The sequence below is a fragment of the Pelophylax lessonae genome (assembly GCF_965119305.1).
Source record: "Pelophylax lessonae genome assembly, chromosome: 1".
NCBI lineage: Eukaryota > Metazoa > Chordata > Amphibia > Anura > Ranidae > Pelophylax > Pelophylax lessonae.
The window spans coordinates 850,623,989-850,636,673 of NC_138768.1; the positions used below are offsets into that span (position 1 = coordinate 850,623,989).

At 43.7% G+C, this 12,685-nt stretch overlaps 1 protein-coding gene across 1 annotated transcript in view; it reads right to left on the reverse strand.

Moving 5' to 3' along the window:
• The window catches only part of ATP6V1B1 (ATPase H+ transporting V1 subunit B1), a 136,184-nt gene that overhangs the window by 79,783 nt on the left and 43,716 nt on the right, over window positions 1–12,685 (reverse strand). The window lies entirely within an intron of this gene.

The following is a 12,685-nucleotide window of genomic DNA, read 5'->3' on the forward strand; positions in this document are numbered from 1 at the left end:
TGTAAGCGCTAACGAGCAGGGCTCTCTGATTCTTACTGTATTAAAGTGTATTGTATTTGTACTGTCTGCCCTCAAGTAGTAAAGCGCTGCGTAAACTGTCGGCGCTACATAAATTCTGTGTGATAATAATAATAATAATATACTCCTGGAGTAAAAATCGAATAATATGTTATTTTTTATGGTAATAAGGTTTGAACATGCACTACAGACACAGATTTAGCCATTGTGATATATAACGTCTTAATAAATAAAATCAGTGAAATATATATTAAAAATGTATACTTTATTTATCACTATAATTTTTATTTTATTTTTTCCTTCTCTCTCTCTCTTTTTTTTTTTTTTTTTTTGGGGTTGGGTTATGAATTGTTGAATGTATGTATTGGTTGGTTCCCTTGGGGAATTGTATGTTTGTATTGTTGTTTTCTGTATTGAAATTAATAAAAAACAAGTTAAAAAAATAAAAATAAAAATAAAATCAAGTTTTATAAACAAACACAAATATTGCTTTTTGACAAACAGAAGTTCAATTTTAAAATACAAAAAAACTCAAAAAACTGTAAACTCCATTGGCTGTAATGTCATTGCACATATTACCTGAATATATTCCCAGCATTATTAGGAAAAAATAAAAGAAAAAGCCTTTTTCTTAATTTTTTCTCTTTTAGAAGCTTGGAAGATACCCCTTACTTATGCTTATGCGGTGGTGCAATACAGGTTTAAACTTTATTGTGCTATTATTACAGGTTCTGAATGGAATTGCGTTGCCCATTTATAAAATGGCCAGCAGAGTAGTGGTAATTTTGATGTAAATTTTCGATTTAGTTTTAGTCATAGTCTTTTGACTAAAATGTAATTTTAGTTTCAGTCGTATTTTAGTTTTATGACTAAAATTGCATTTTAGTTGTATTTTAGTCATCGTAATTGTTTTAGTTTCAGTCGTATTTTAGTTGACTGAAATAGTGTTAATTTAGTAGATGAAAATATTTTAGTCGACAAAATGAACACTGCAATTTACTTTAAAACCAATTGAAAAGTAATATAGAAATCTCAACAGTATACTATATACATAGTAATGATATTGAAGAGTAGCCCTTTACACAGTCTTTAACATGTTTCATCATCCTGGCTTCATCAGGAACCCACCAGGAAGGTACCAGCCCCTTAGGATCCAGACATGTACTTTCCTGGTGGGTTTCTCCAACCTGTACATGTGAATACTTACCTAATGTATATATGATGTATGTTTCTTGAACCTTATATGTCTTTTTTTATATTTTTTTTGTATCCCTCGCACATCATTCCTGATGAAGCCAGGATGGCGAAACACGTAGAAGACTATGTGTAAAGGGCTGTTCTTCAACATCATTATTATGTATATAATATACTGTAGAGAATTCTATATTACTATTTTATTTGTTTTAAAGTAAACTGCAAATACAATTTTGTGTCATTTTAACAGTTGCAAGGTTGTTGATGACTTTGCTGCTAGAAAATACCATTCCAAATACTTGTGTTGGTTATCTTACCTTTATTCCAAGCTATTTTTTTGCAAACTACAAATCCCCCTGTCCCCTGTGTAGTTGAGAGGAGTAGAGAAAATGTGTTTGTAGTCCAAATCAGGAGGGCAGCCTAGGGTGACAACCATGGCTCCCTCCATAGATACAGTGGAGGAGTGAGTGTAGCCACCCAAAGACAGGAAGTGTGTTACTGGCAGGATCACTAGGTGTTAATAAAGGAAAATATCCTAAAAAAAACAACAACAACCCCCCTTCCCCCCCCCCCAAATAAAAAAAACAAAAAAAAAACAAATGCAGCCACCACATCTAAGGACTGGTAAGATGCAATATATTACCTTTGTCTTTGAATTTAGATAGGCTTTACATTGTGTCCAGTTTTTGGACTTTCAACATGAAAAGTGTTGAGATGTTGAAATAAAATTAGAAAAAAAAATAATGTATATATATATATATATATATATATATATATATATATATATATATATATATTGTAAATATATATATATATATATATATATATATATATATATATTGTGTATAATATATATAAGGGTTCTTAAAAAAGTTTCCGCACTTTTTTTAACTTTATTAAATATAAAAAAGTGTGGAAACTTTTTGAAGACCCTTCATATATACAGTAGGTATATACAGTACATATCTAAGTATACTGTATATATATGTATATATATATATATATATATATATATATATATATATATAAATATTAAGTCTGAAATGATGAGCTGTAAGAGCTTTTAAAGCGTTGCCTATGGACAATTTCTGTATTTTTGGCGCACACAATTTTTTGGAGCTTCACAGAATTATGCAGCTTGGGATATTTCATATCTATATACTTGAGACAACATCATCTTATGGTTTACCAAAAATCCGATATCAGGTTTGTTTGCATATCAGTTAGTCTGAGTGATGTGATATTTTTACTGAAAATAAAGATTTGAAAAACAATTGTTGTGCGACATAAAAAATTTCAGCTGCACCATTTTATTCTCCAGGGTCTCTGCTTTCATAAAATATATAATGTTTGAGGGGTTTAGATTATTTCCAGGCCTAAATTGTACATTTTTAAATGTTTTACGTGTATAAAAGAATAATATATCTTTTTTTAAATGCCTCTGTTAGGTAAAGGGTTAAGCCTTATGCTATTTTAGGCAACTGTGATGTGATAAAAGATTGTAGAGAGTTGTGTGATTGGTGTAAACATAGAGAAGTTTTGTTGTACCTGGATGACCTCTATTCAGGATGTATTCTGTGTACAATACAGTCACCACACCCCCGCCTGTCATTGTACTCAGTGTGAGGAGCCTCATTCATGGTTTATGTTTACTATACATTTCCCCCCCTCCTCCCTACCCCCCCCAATCAGAGCGACTGATCCTCATCACTGGAGAAAGTGTCCTCACCTACACCTTACAGGAAACCAAAGAATGCTTCACCCACTCAGCTACTCCCAACCTACACCCGCCTTCTCCCAACAACCACTGCACCACCTCCTTCTCCCAACACCCACCCCCCTTCTCCCAACACCCACCAAACCCACCCCTTCTCCCAACACCCACTGCAGCCCCCCCCCTTTTCCCAACACCCACCAAACCCACATCTTTTCCCAACACCCATTGCACCCACTCCCCCCTTCTCCCAGCACTCTCCGCACCCACCCCCCTTTCTCCCACCACCCGCCACACTCATCCCCGTCCTCTCAACACCCACAAAACCAATGCTCCAACCCCTTCGCCCAACACCCACTGCACCCACCCCCCCTTCTCCCAGCACCCACTGCACCCACCCCCCTTCTCCCAGCACCCACCCCCTTCCCCCAGCACCCACTGCACCCACCCCCCATTCTCCCAGCACCCACTGAATCCATCCCCTTCTCCCAACACCCACCGCACCCACCCCCCTTCTCTCAACACCCACCAAACCAATCCCCCAACCCCTTCTCCCAACACCCACTGCACTCACACCCCCTTCTCCCAACACCCACTGCACCCACCCCCCTTTTACCAACACCCACTGCACCCCCCCACCTTCCCCCAACACCCACCGCACTCACCCCCTTCTCTCAACACCCACCAAACCAATCCCCCACCCCCTTCTCCCAACACCCACTGCACTCACACCCCCTTCTCCCAACACCCACTGCACCCACCCCCTTTTCCCAACACCCACTGCACCCCCCCCACCTTCCCCCAACACCCACCACACCCACCCCCCTTCTCTCAACACCCACCAAACCAATCCCCCAACCCCTTCTCCCAACACCCACTGCACCCACCCCCCTTTTCCCAACACCCACTGCACCCCCCCCCACCTTCCCCCAACACCCACCGCACCCACCCCCCTTCTCTCAACACCCACCAAACCAATCCCCCAACCCCTTCTCCCAACACCCACTGCACTCACACCCCCTTCTCCCAACACCCACTGCACCCCCCCCCCACCTTCCCCCAACATCCACCGCACCCACCCCCCTTCTCCCAAAACCTACTGCACCTACCCCCCCCCTTCTCCCAACACCCGCCACACCCACCCCCGTTCTCCCAGCACCCACTGCACCCACCCCCCTTCTCTCTTCACCCAGTACCCACTGCACCCACCCCCCTTCACCCAGCACCCACTGCACCCTGACACCCTTCCCCCAACACCTACTGTAACCACCCCCCCTTCTCCCAATACCCGCCGCACCCATCCCCCTTCTCCCAGCACCCACGGCACTCACCCCCCCTTCTCCCTTCACCCAGTACCCACTGCACCCACCCCCCTTCACCCAGCACCCACTGCACCCACCCCCCCTTCTCCCAACACCCACTGCACCCACCCCCCTTCTCCCAACACCCACTGCACCCACCCCCCTTCTCCCAGCACCCGCTGCACCCACCCCCCTTTCTCCCACCACCCGCCACACTCATCCCCGTCCTCTCAACACCCACCAAACCAATCCCCCAACCCCTTCGCCCAGCACCCACTGCACCCACCCCCCCCTTCTCCCAGCACCCACTGCACCCACCCCCCTTCTCCCAGCACCCACTGCACCCACCCCCTTCTCCCAACACCCACTGCACCCACCCCTCATTCTCCCAATACCCACTGCACCCACCCCCCTTCTCCCAGCACCCACTGAACCCATCCCCTTCTCCCAACACCCACCGCACCCGTACCCCCTTCTCTCAACACCCACCAAACCAATCCCCCAACCCCTTCTCCCAACACCCACTGCACTCACATGCCCTTCTCCCAACACCCACTGCACCCACCCCCCTTTTCCCAACACCCACTGCACCCCCCCCCCACCTTCCCCCAACATCCACCGCACCCACCCCCCTTCTCCCAAAACCTACTGCACCCACCCCCCCTTCTCCCAACACCCGCCGCACCCACCCCCGTTTCCCAGCACCCACTGCACCCACCCCTCCTTCTCTCTTCACCTAGTACCCACTGCACCCACCCCCCTTCACCCAGCACCCACTGCACCCTGATCCCCTTCCCCCAACACCTACTGTAACCACCCCCCTTCTCCCAACACCTGCCGCACCAGTCCCCCTTCTCCCAGCACCCACTGCACTCACCCTCCCCCCTTCTCCCATCACCCAGTACCCACTGCACCCATCCCCCTTCACCCAGCACCCACTGCACCCACCCCCCTTCTCCCAACACCCACCCCCCCTTCTCCCAACACCCACTGCACCCACCCCCCTTCTCCCAACACCCACTGCACCCACCCCCCTTCTCCCAGCACCCACTGCACCCACCCCCCTTTCTCCCACCACCCGCCACACTCATCCCCATCCTCTCAACACCCACCAAACCAATCCTCCAACCCATTCGCCCAGCACCCATTGCACCCACCCCCCCTTCTCCCAGCACCCACTGCACCCACCCCCTTCTCCCAACACCCACTGCACCCACCCCCCATTCTCCCAATACCCACTGCACCCACCCCCCTTCTCCCAGCACCCACTGAACCCATCCCCTTCTCCCAACACCCACCGCACCCACCCCCCTTCTCTCAACACCCACCAAACCAATCCCCCAACCCCTTCTCCCAACACCCACTGCACTCACACCCCCTTCTCCCAACACCCACTGCACCCACCCCCTTTTCCCAACACCCACTGCACCCCCCCACCTTCTCCCAACATCCACCGCACCCACCCCCCTTCTCCCAAAACCTACTGCACCCACCCCCCCCCTTCTCCCAACACCCGCCGCACCCACCCCCGTTCTCCCAGCACCCACTTCACCCACTCTCTCTTCACCCAGTACCCACTGCACCCATCCCCCTTCACCCAGCACCCACTGCACCCTGACCCCCTTCCCCCAACACCTACTGTAACCACCCCCCCTTCTCCCAACACCCGCCGCACCCACCCCCCTTCTCCCAGCACCCACTGCACTCACCCCCCCTTCTCCCTTCACCCAGTACCCACTGCACCCACCCCCCTTCACCCAGTACCCACTGCACCCACCCCCCTTCACCCAGCACCCACTGCACACCCCCCCCCTTCTCCCAACACCCACTGCACCCACCCCCCTTCTCCCAACACCCACTGCACCCACCCCCCTTCTCCCAGCACCCACTGCACCCACCCCCCTTCTCCCAACACCCACCACACCCACCCCCCTTCTCTCAACATCCACCAAACCAATCCACAAACCCCTTCTCCCAACACCCACTGCACCCACCCCCCCTTATCCCAGCACCCACCCCCCTTCTCCCAACACCCACTGCACCCACCCCCACCTTCTCCCAACATCCAACGCACCCACCCCCCCTTCTCCCAAAACCTACTGCACCCACCCCCCTTCTCCCAACACCCACCGCACCCACCCCCTTTCTCCCAACCCCCACCGCACCAACCCCCCTTCTCCCAGCACCCACTGCACCCACCTCCCCTTCTCCCTTCTCCCAACACCCATCGCACCCACCCCCCCTTCTCACAGCACCCACTAGACCCACGCTCCCTTCACCCAGCACCCACTGCACCCACCCCTAATCTTAGCACAAACTTTGCTCACCTCCTTTCCCCCAGTACCCACCATACACACACACACACCCCTTCTCTGAGCACCCACCCTTCTTCTCCCAGCACCCACTGCACCCACCCCACCTACTCTCAGCAGCCACTGCGGCTACCCACTCCTACTCCCACCTTCCTCTCCCCAACTGCCCACTCCCCTCGTGTTAGCAAACAACACAACCTGAACACCCCTCCTCTCAGCTCCCAACGCACCTGCGTGCCCCACAGTTACACGTATACAAAGGGGTGGGGATGCATGTGACAGCGTTAACCTCATTTTGCCAATTTCTATAAGACATTGACATTATTCTAATGTGACCATAACAGGTCAGTGATGTCACAAATATCCTTGTCATCACCCCATTGGATCAGCAGGGATGTGATCATGTAACAGCTATCCCCTAATACTGACCATGCTGCCTAGATTAAGAAAGACATACGTTATGTTAAATCAATGACTTGTATTGTTACAGTTAATACTGCCAGCTGCTACATAGAGAGTTAACTGGAGGGGCCCCAATCTGGCTATGGGGCCCCCTGATTCACAGTTACACACCTGTTTTAACCTCTTTCTGCCTCATCCAAAATTAAAAAAAAAGATTGAGCTTTGGATATTCTTTAATTGAAGACAATCTAGGTCCCTGGCCCACAGGGCCACATGAGAAACATTTGTGTTTGCACTGTGACCCTCAGCAGTGGGAGTTTTGATATGTAATGGGTCCATAATAGCTGTGATCTCTAGCAGTTTCATGTAAGATGTTCCCAGTCTCTGACAGCTTGACTCCAATCTCCAACAACTCCTATAGCACAGTCTATGACCATCTCCTCTTGCAAGTCTTGTAGCAAAGCAATATATATAAAATAAATATTGTGTAAAACAATAACTTATTTTCCGCGCTGTGATGTATATTTTGGTGAAAAAATAATGTATAAAACCTGAAGCTGCTGCTCACTAGGTAAAATACCAGAAAAAACTAAAAACATAAATAGACAGCGCTAACAGGTGACAAAATGTAAAATGAATTATAAATATATATAAATGTGCTACAATAATTAATTGGTGCCCTAAAACATTGATGCTCTAAAAAATTGATTGGTACAACCAAAAAGTGTATTTATAAACAATACATATATAATAAATAATAAAGTGCTAAGATTAAGTGTCCATAATATAACCATTAAGGTGCAAAGTGATTTGTTAAGGTGCAGTCCAATAAATGCTTCTTCAACAGAAAACTAAAGTGCCAAACAGGTGCTCGAATCCATAAAAGTGCCCAAGTGCTCTTCAGGAAAAAGGCCCCCAATGGGGATGCACTCACCAGATTTTGGGTAAAAATGAGCCTTGAACATGTATAATGTTCCTTGATCGGATCACAGGATCAATGCAGCTACCCTAGCATATGAGATATCCCTCAAACGGATGGATGGATGACATGCACCTCATAGACTGGCTCCTTAATAATTCGTCTCCTCTCTCTCTCCCATGTGTGTTTCAAATATAAAGAGAGAAGCCATACATAGTGAAGCCCGTAATATTTATTTGAAACAGAATGGTATGAATAATACTCACAAAGTATCTTTAAAAAATCCGCAATAAACAGCATTAAGCAGCCTAGCACAGTCAATCCTCCAATTTCCGTGTCGCTGCCGGCGTGCGTTCCACGGTGGTTAACAGGAAATGACGCTGCAAAAGCTCCGCTGCCCGGAAGTGCGTCGACGCGTTTCGCCCGCCTTAATGGGCGTTATCAAAGACATCACTTCCGGTAAGGCGGCTTGTGTTTTTATACTTAATTGACTCTACTCGCAGCCAATCGAAGAAGAAAGGGGGGTGGTATATACTCTATCTATCAACTTCCTGTTGACAGTCTCCTACTAAGCGTGTCCCCACGGTGCAAATAGCAACTCAATCCGCAATATTTATTTGGGTGAATAAAATAAATTGATGAATATATGCAAATCTATCGAATATTTAAAATCACCACCTCATTTCCTGTTGCCGATAACTTATTATATTGTTAAAAAACTTTAAAATTTATTACACTTCATAAAATTCATAAATACAAATCATACATATCAGCGTTATTCAAAAAATCTTATTTGTTAAATAAAACAATTCAAATAAGAAGGTCGATATTTGTAACAAGAATATATATTAATATCTATTATTTACAAAATCCCGAGAAGAATAAAAAACAAAAAAAACAAAAAAATATAAAAAATAAATAAATTATATATTGAAAAAATATGTGAAGAAAATTATAAAAAATGAAAATAATAATAAATAAAAAATAGAAGAATAAAAATAAAAATAAATATAAATGAAAATAAAAATAAAAATAAAAATAGAAATAAATATAAATAAGAGAAAAATAATAATAATAATAATAATAAGAAAAAATAAAATAAAATAAATAAAAAAAGTATAAATAAAAATAAAAATAAAAATGAAAATAAAATTAGTATAGCAAATAAAAAATAATAAATAATAAACAAAATAAAATAAAATAAAAGTGAAAATAATAATAAAAATAAAAAAATATATATAAAAAAATATATAAATAAAATAAAAATTAAACAAAGATTTACTTAAACAATATGGGATTCAAAATAATCAAAATTATGCCTCAGCCTTAAAAGAAAAAAACAGAGAAGGGGGAAGGGGAGGAAAAATTTTTTTACCAATTAGACAGAAAACAGTTCAGATCCAATTCTATATTAAGACCCCGGGGCTGTAAGGTCCCGAGGCGATGAATCCATTGCGTTTCATTTTTAGAGATTGCTCTCTTAAGATTACCCCCCCTCCAATGTGGTTCAACCCTATCTATACCACAAAATGCTAACCCTCTGGGATCACTATTGTGGACCAATCTGAAATGATTGGATACGCTGTGGTGACGAAATCCCTTTTTGATGTTAGTCACATGCTCCCGTAATCTTACTCTGAGTTCTCTCGTTGTTCTACCCACGTACTGTAGCCCACATGGGCACGTCAACAGATACGTTACATGGGTAGATGAACACGTGATAAACTTGTCTATGGTATACTGTTTCCCATCGACAAGGGACCTAAATTCAGAGGTTTTGCGTTTCCTATGCCTCGAAGTTTTACATATTGCACATCTTCCACAGCTAAAATAACCGACTTGATCTAAAAATGTACATGTTTTAACTGGAGGGTTTACCACATTATGCGCCAGTTTCAATCTTAAAGTGCTTGGTTTAGTATAGACGAATTTAGGCCTTGAAGGTAAAATCGTTTTTAAAATGTCGTCCTTTAAAAGCAATGGCCAATGTTTTTTTATAATGTGTTCTACTTGTTTATATTGCCTAGTAAAACCTGTCATAAAAGCCAAACCGTAGTTGTTAGAATGATTTGAATCTTTTGTTTTATCCTTCAACAGCTCTTTCCTATCAATCCTCCTGATGTTTTCTTTGGTGTTGATGAGTTCCTTGGAGTTGTAACCTTTTTCTTCAAATCTTTTTATTAACAAATTGGCTTGCTGATCGTAGTCTTCTTCCCGGTCACAGTTCCGTCTTACTCTGAGCAGTTGGCTCTTAGGCACAGAGCTAAGCCACTTGGGGTGATGGCAACTCCCCGTTGGAATATAACCATTTCTATCAACATCTTTGAAATAGGTCCGTGTAAAAAGTTTTCCTTCAAATTTAAAAATTTCCAGATCTAAAAAGTGGATGGATTGGTTTCCTATATTTTCAGAGAAGGAAATGCCATATTTATTTCTTCCCATGGACTCCAAGAAAGCCCTGAGAGAGTCATGGTTCCCATTCCACACCATAATTATATCGTCAATATATCTGTAGTAGAGTTTCAGATGAGCTGATTGACTTTTGAGGATGGTCTCTTCTTCCCACTTCCTCATAAAGATGTTGGCTATGGATGGCGCATACTTTGCCCCCATAGCCACACCCCTTTTTTGCCTGTAGAATTTCTTATTGTGCCAGAAGAAGTTGTGGCTCATGGCTAAATCAAGGGCCTGGAGCAAGAATTCTTTCTGTTTTTTCTTTATCTGGGTTGTATCAAGGACCCATTTAGCAGCCTCCAATGCATGTGTTTGCTGTATATTCGTGTACAGTGAGTTCACGTCTACACTCACAAGCAAATCATCTTCTTCAATTTCCAAACCATTAAGGATCCCCATTAAGTGTTTGCTGTCCCTCAAGTAGGCCTTCCCTTGCTGGGCCAACGGTTGGAAAAAACAATCCAGATATTCACCTACCCGGGAGAACAAGGAGTCAACTCCGCTTACTATAGGTCTCCCAGGGGGTTTTTTGTTGTCTTTGTGAATTTTTGGGAGCTGGTATATAACCGGAACCCTCGGTGCATCTGGTATTAAATATCTACTTTCTCTCTTGTTTAAAATCTCATCTTTAGTGGCTTTCTTGATCAGTTTTGTTAATTTGGCTTTGTAGAGGTTACTAGGATTCCTTCTTAACTCTTCATATGTTTCTGTATCATTAACCAACCTATCTAGTTCGTCTAGATAATCTTGTTTATTTAAAACCACCAAACCTCCTCCTTTGTCAGCAGGCCTGATTACTATATTTTTCTTGTTCTCAAGTAATTTCAGGCCTTTCTCTACATCTCTCTTTCTTCTGGAGGGGCGGGCTTTTAATTTATCCAAGTCGTTTTCTACTAAAACTTTAAAAACATCTAAAAACTGATTATTTTTGGGCTTAGGGTTAAAAACAGAATTATTTCTTAATTGCGTGTGCGCATATTCTTCCGATCTTGTGTCTCCCTTAGGAGGATTCTTTGCATAATGCTTTTTAATGTTGATCTTACGAATAAATTTTTGGAGGTCAATAAAAGTGTCAAACTTGTTGATATTTTTATCTGGCGCAAATTTGAGACCTAATGCTAAAACCTGTAATTCCTCGTTGGTAAAAGTGACATCGCTTAAATTAAAAATTCCTTCTGTTAATTTTCTCTTTTCCTTTTTCCTCTTCCCTCCTCTGCATCCTCTGGTCTTTCGTTTTGAACTCCTCTCTCTTGTGCATACGGGGGTTCGGTGGGGAACCAAGGTCTCCAATCTTCCCTCTGTTCCTGTTGGTAATAGTTGTTGGAATTCCCCCTTCCTCTGGGGTTGAATCCTCCTCTTCCTCTCCAAGGGGGTCTCCCTGATCCCCTCCTGTGAAAATCCCCTCTTGGATAATTATTTTGGTGTGGGCCTTGATATTGTCCTCTTCCTCCTCTGTATCCACCATTTTGATACCCCCGTGCACCTCCTCGTGGGCCCCTGGGATGGTATCCCTGGTTGTGTCCAGGTTGGTGGTATTGTTGCACCTGTTCGTTTCTCAGGGGCTCAAATCTATTGGATGTGGGGATCTCGTATTGGGGAGTATAGGATTGTGATCTACCCCTTGATCTTCCCCGAGGGGCAGATCTAGAATCCCCCCCGTTGTTTCTCCCATTATTTCCAGGTGTCGCATTATTCATAGGTGTCTGGAATGGGGTAAAATTAGGGAAGGGGTGTTCCCTCTCAATGGAGGATGCTCTGGAGTTGTCTTCTTGCATTATAGTTTCCTCTTGCCATTTATAAACCTTATTTGTTTTATAATCATTTGTATCTCTAAGAAATTTTTTCATCTTTTTCTTTTGTGTATCCCTGTCTACTTTATCTGCAAAATCTTGCAACTGCTTCATTTTTTCTTTATATTCAGCATTGTCATCAAGATCTACAAATTTTGCCTTAATAGCATTAATGTTGGCCTCTAGGTTTTTTAATTTTTTCTCTTTCCTGGAGATGAGCAGTTCAAGTAATTTCTTTTCGGTGTACCGAAAGAAATCAAACCACTCATCTTCCAGCGCCTTATCAGTTAGACCATCATTAGGGGCTACATCCCATCTTAGACGTCTGGGTGTCATCCCATCTTTGATGTATTTACTGAGGGTAAAGATATCCCACCACGCTCTTATTTGTTTATCAATAAAACCTCTCAAATGTTTAAAATCTTGGTTAAGATTAAAACCAACATTAGATTGTGAAAAAAATTCATCCGCATCCAGCTTTCTTTGGCTCATAAAATTAAAAACATCCATAGCCGCAGAGTACAATTCCCGAGGGAATAAAATAAATATTGTATGCAGCCCTCTGATGATATCATGGCCCC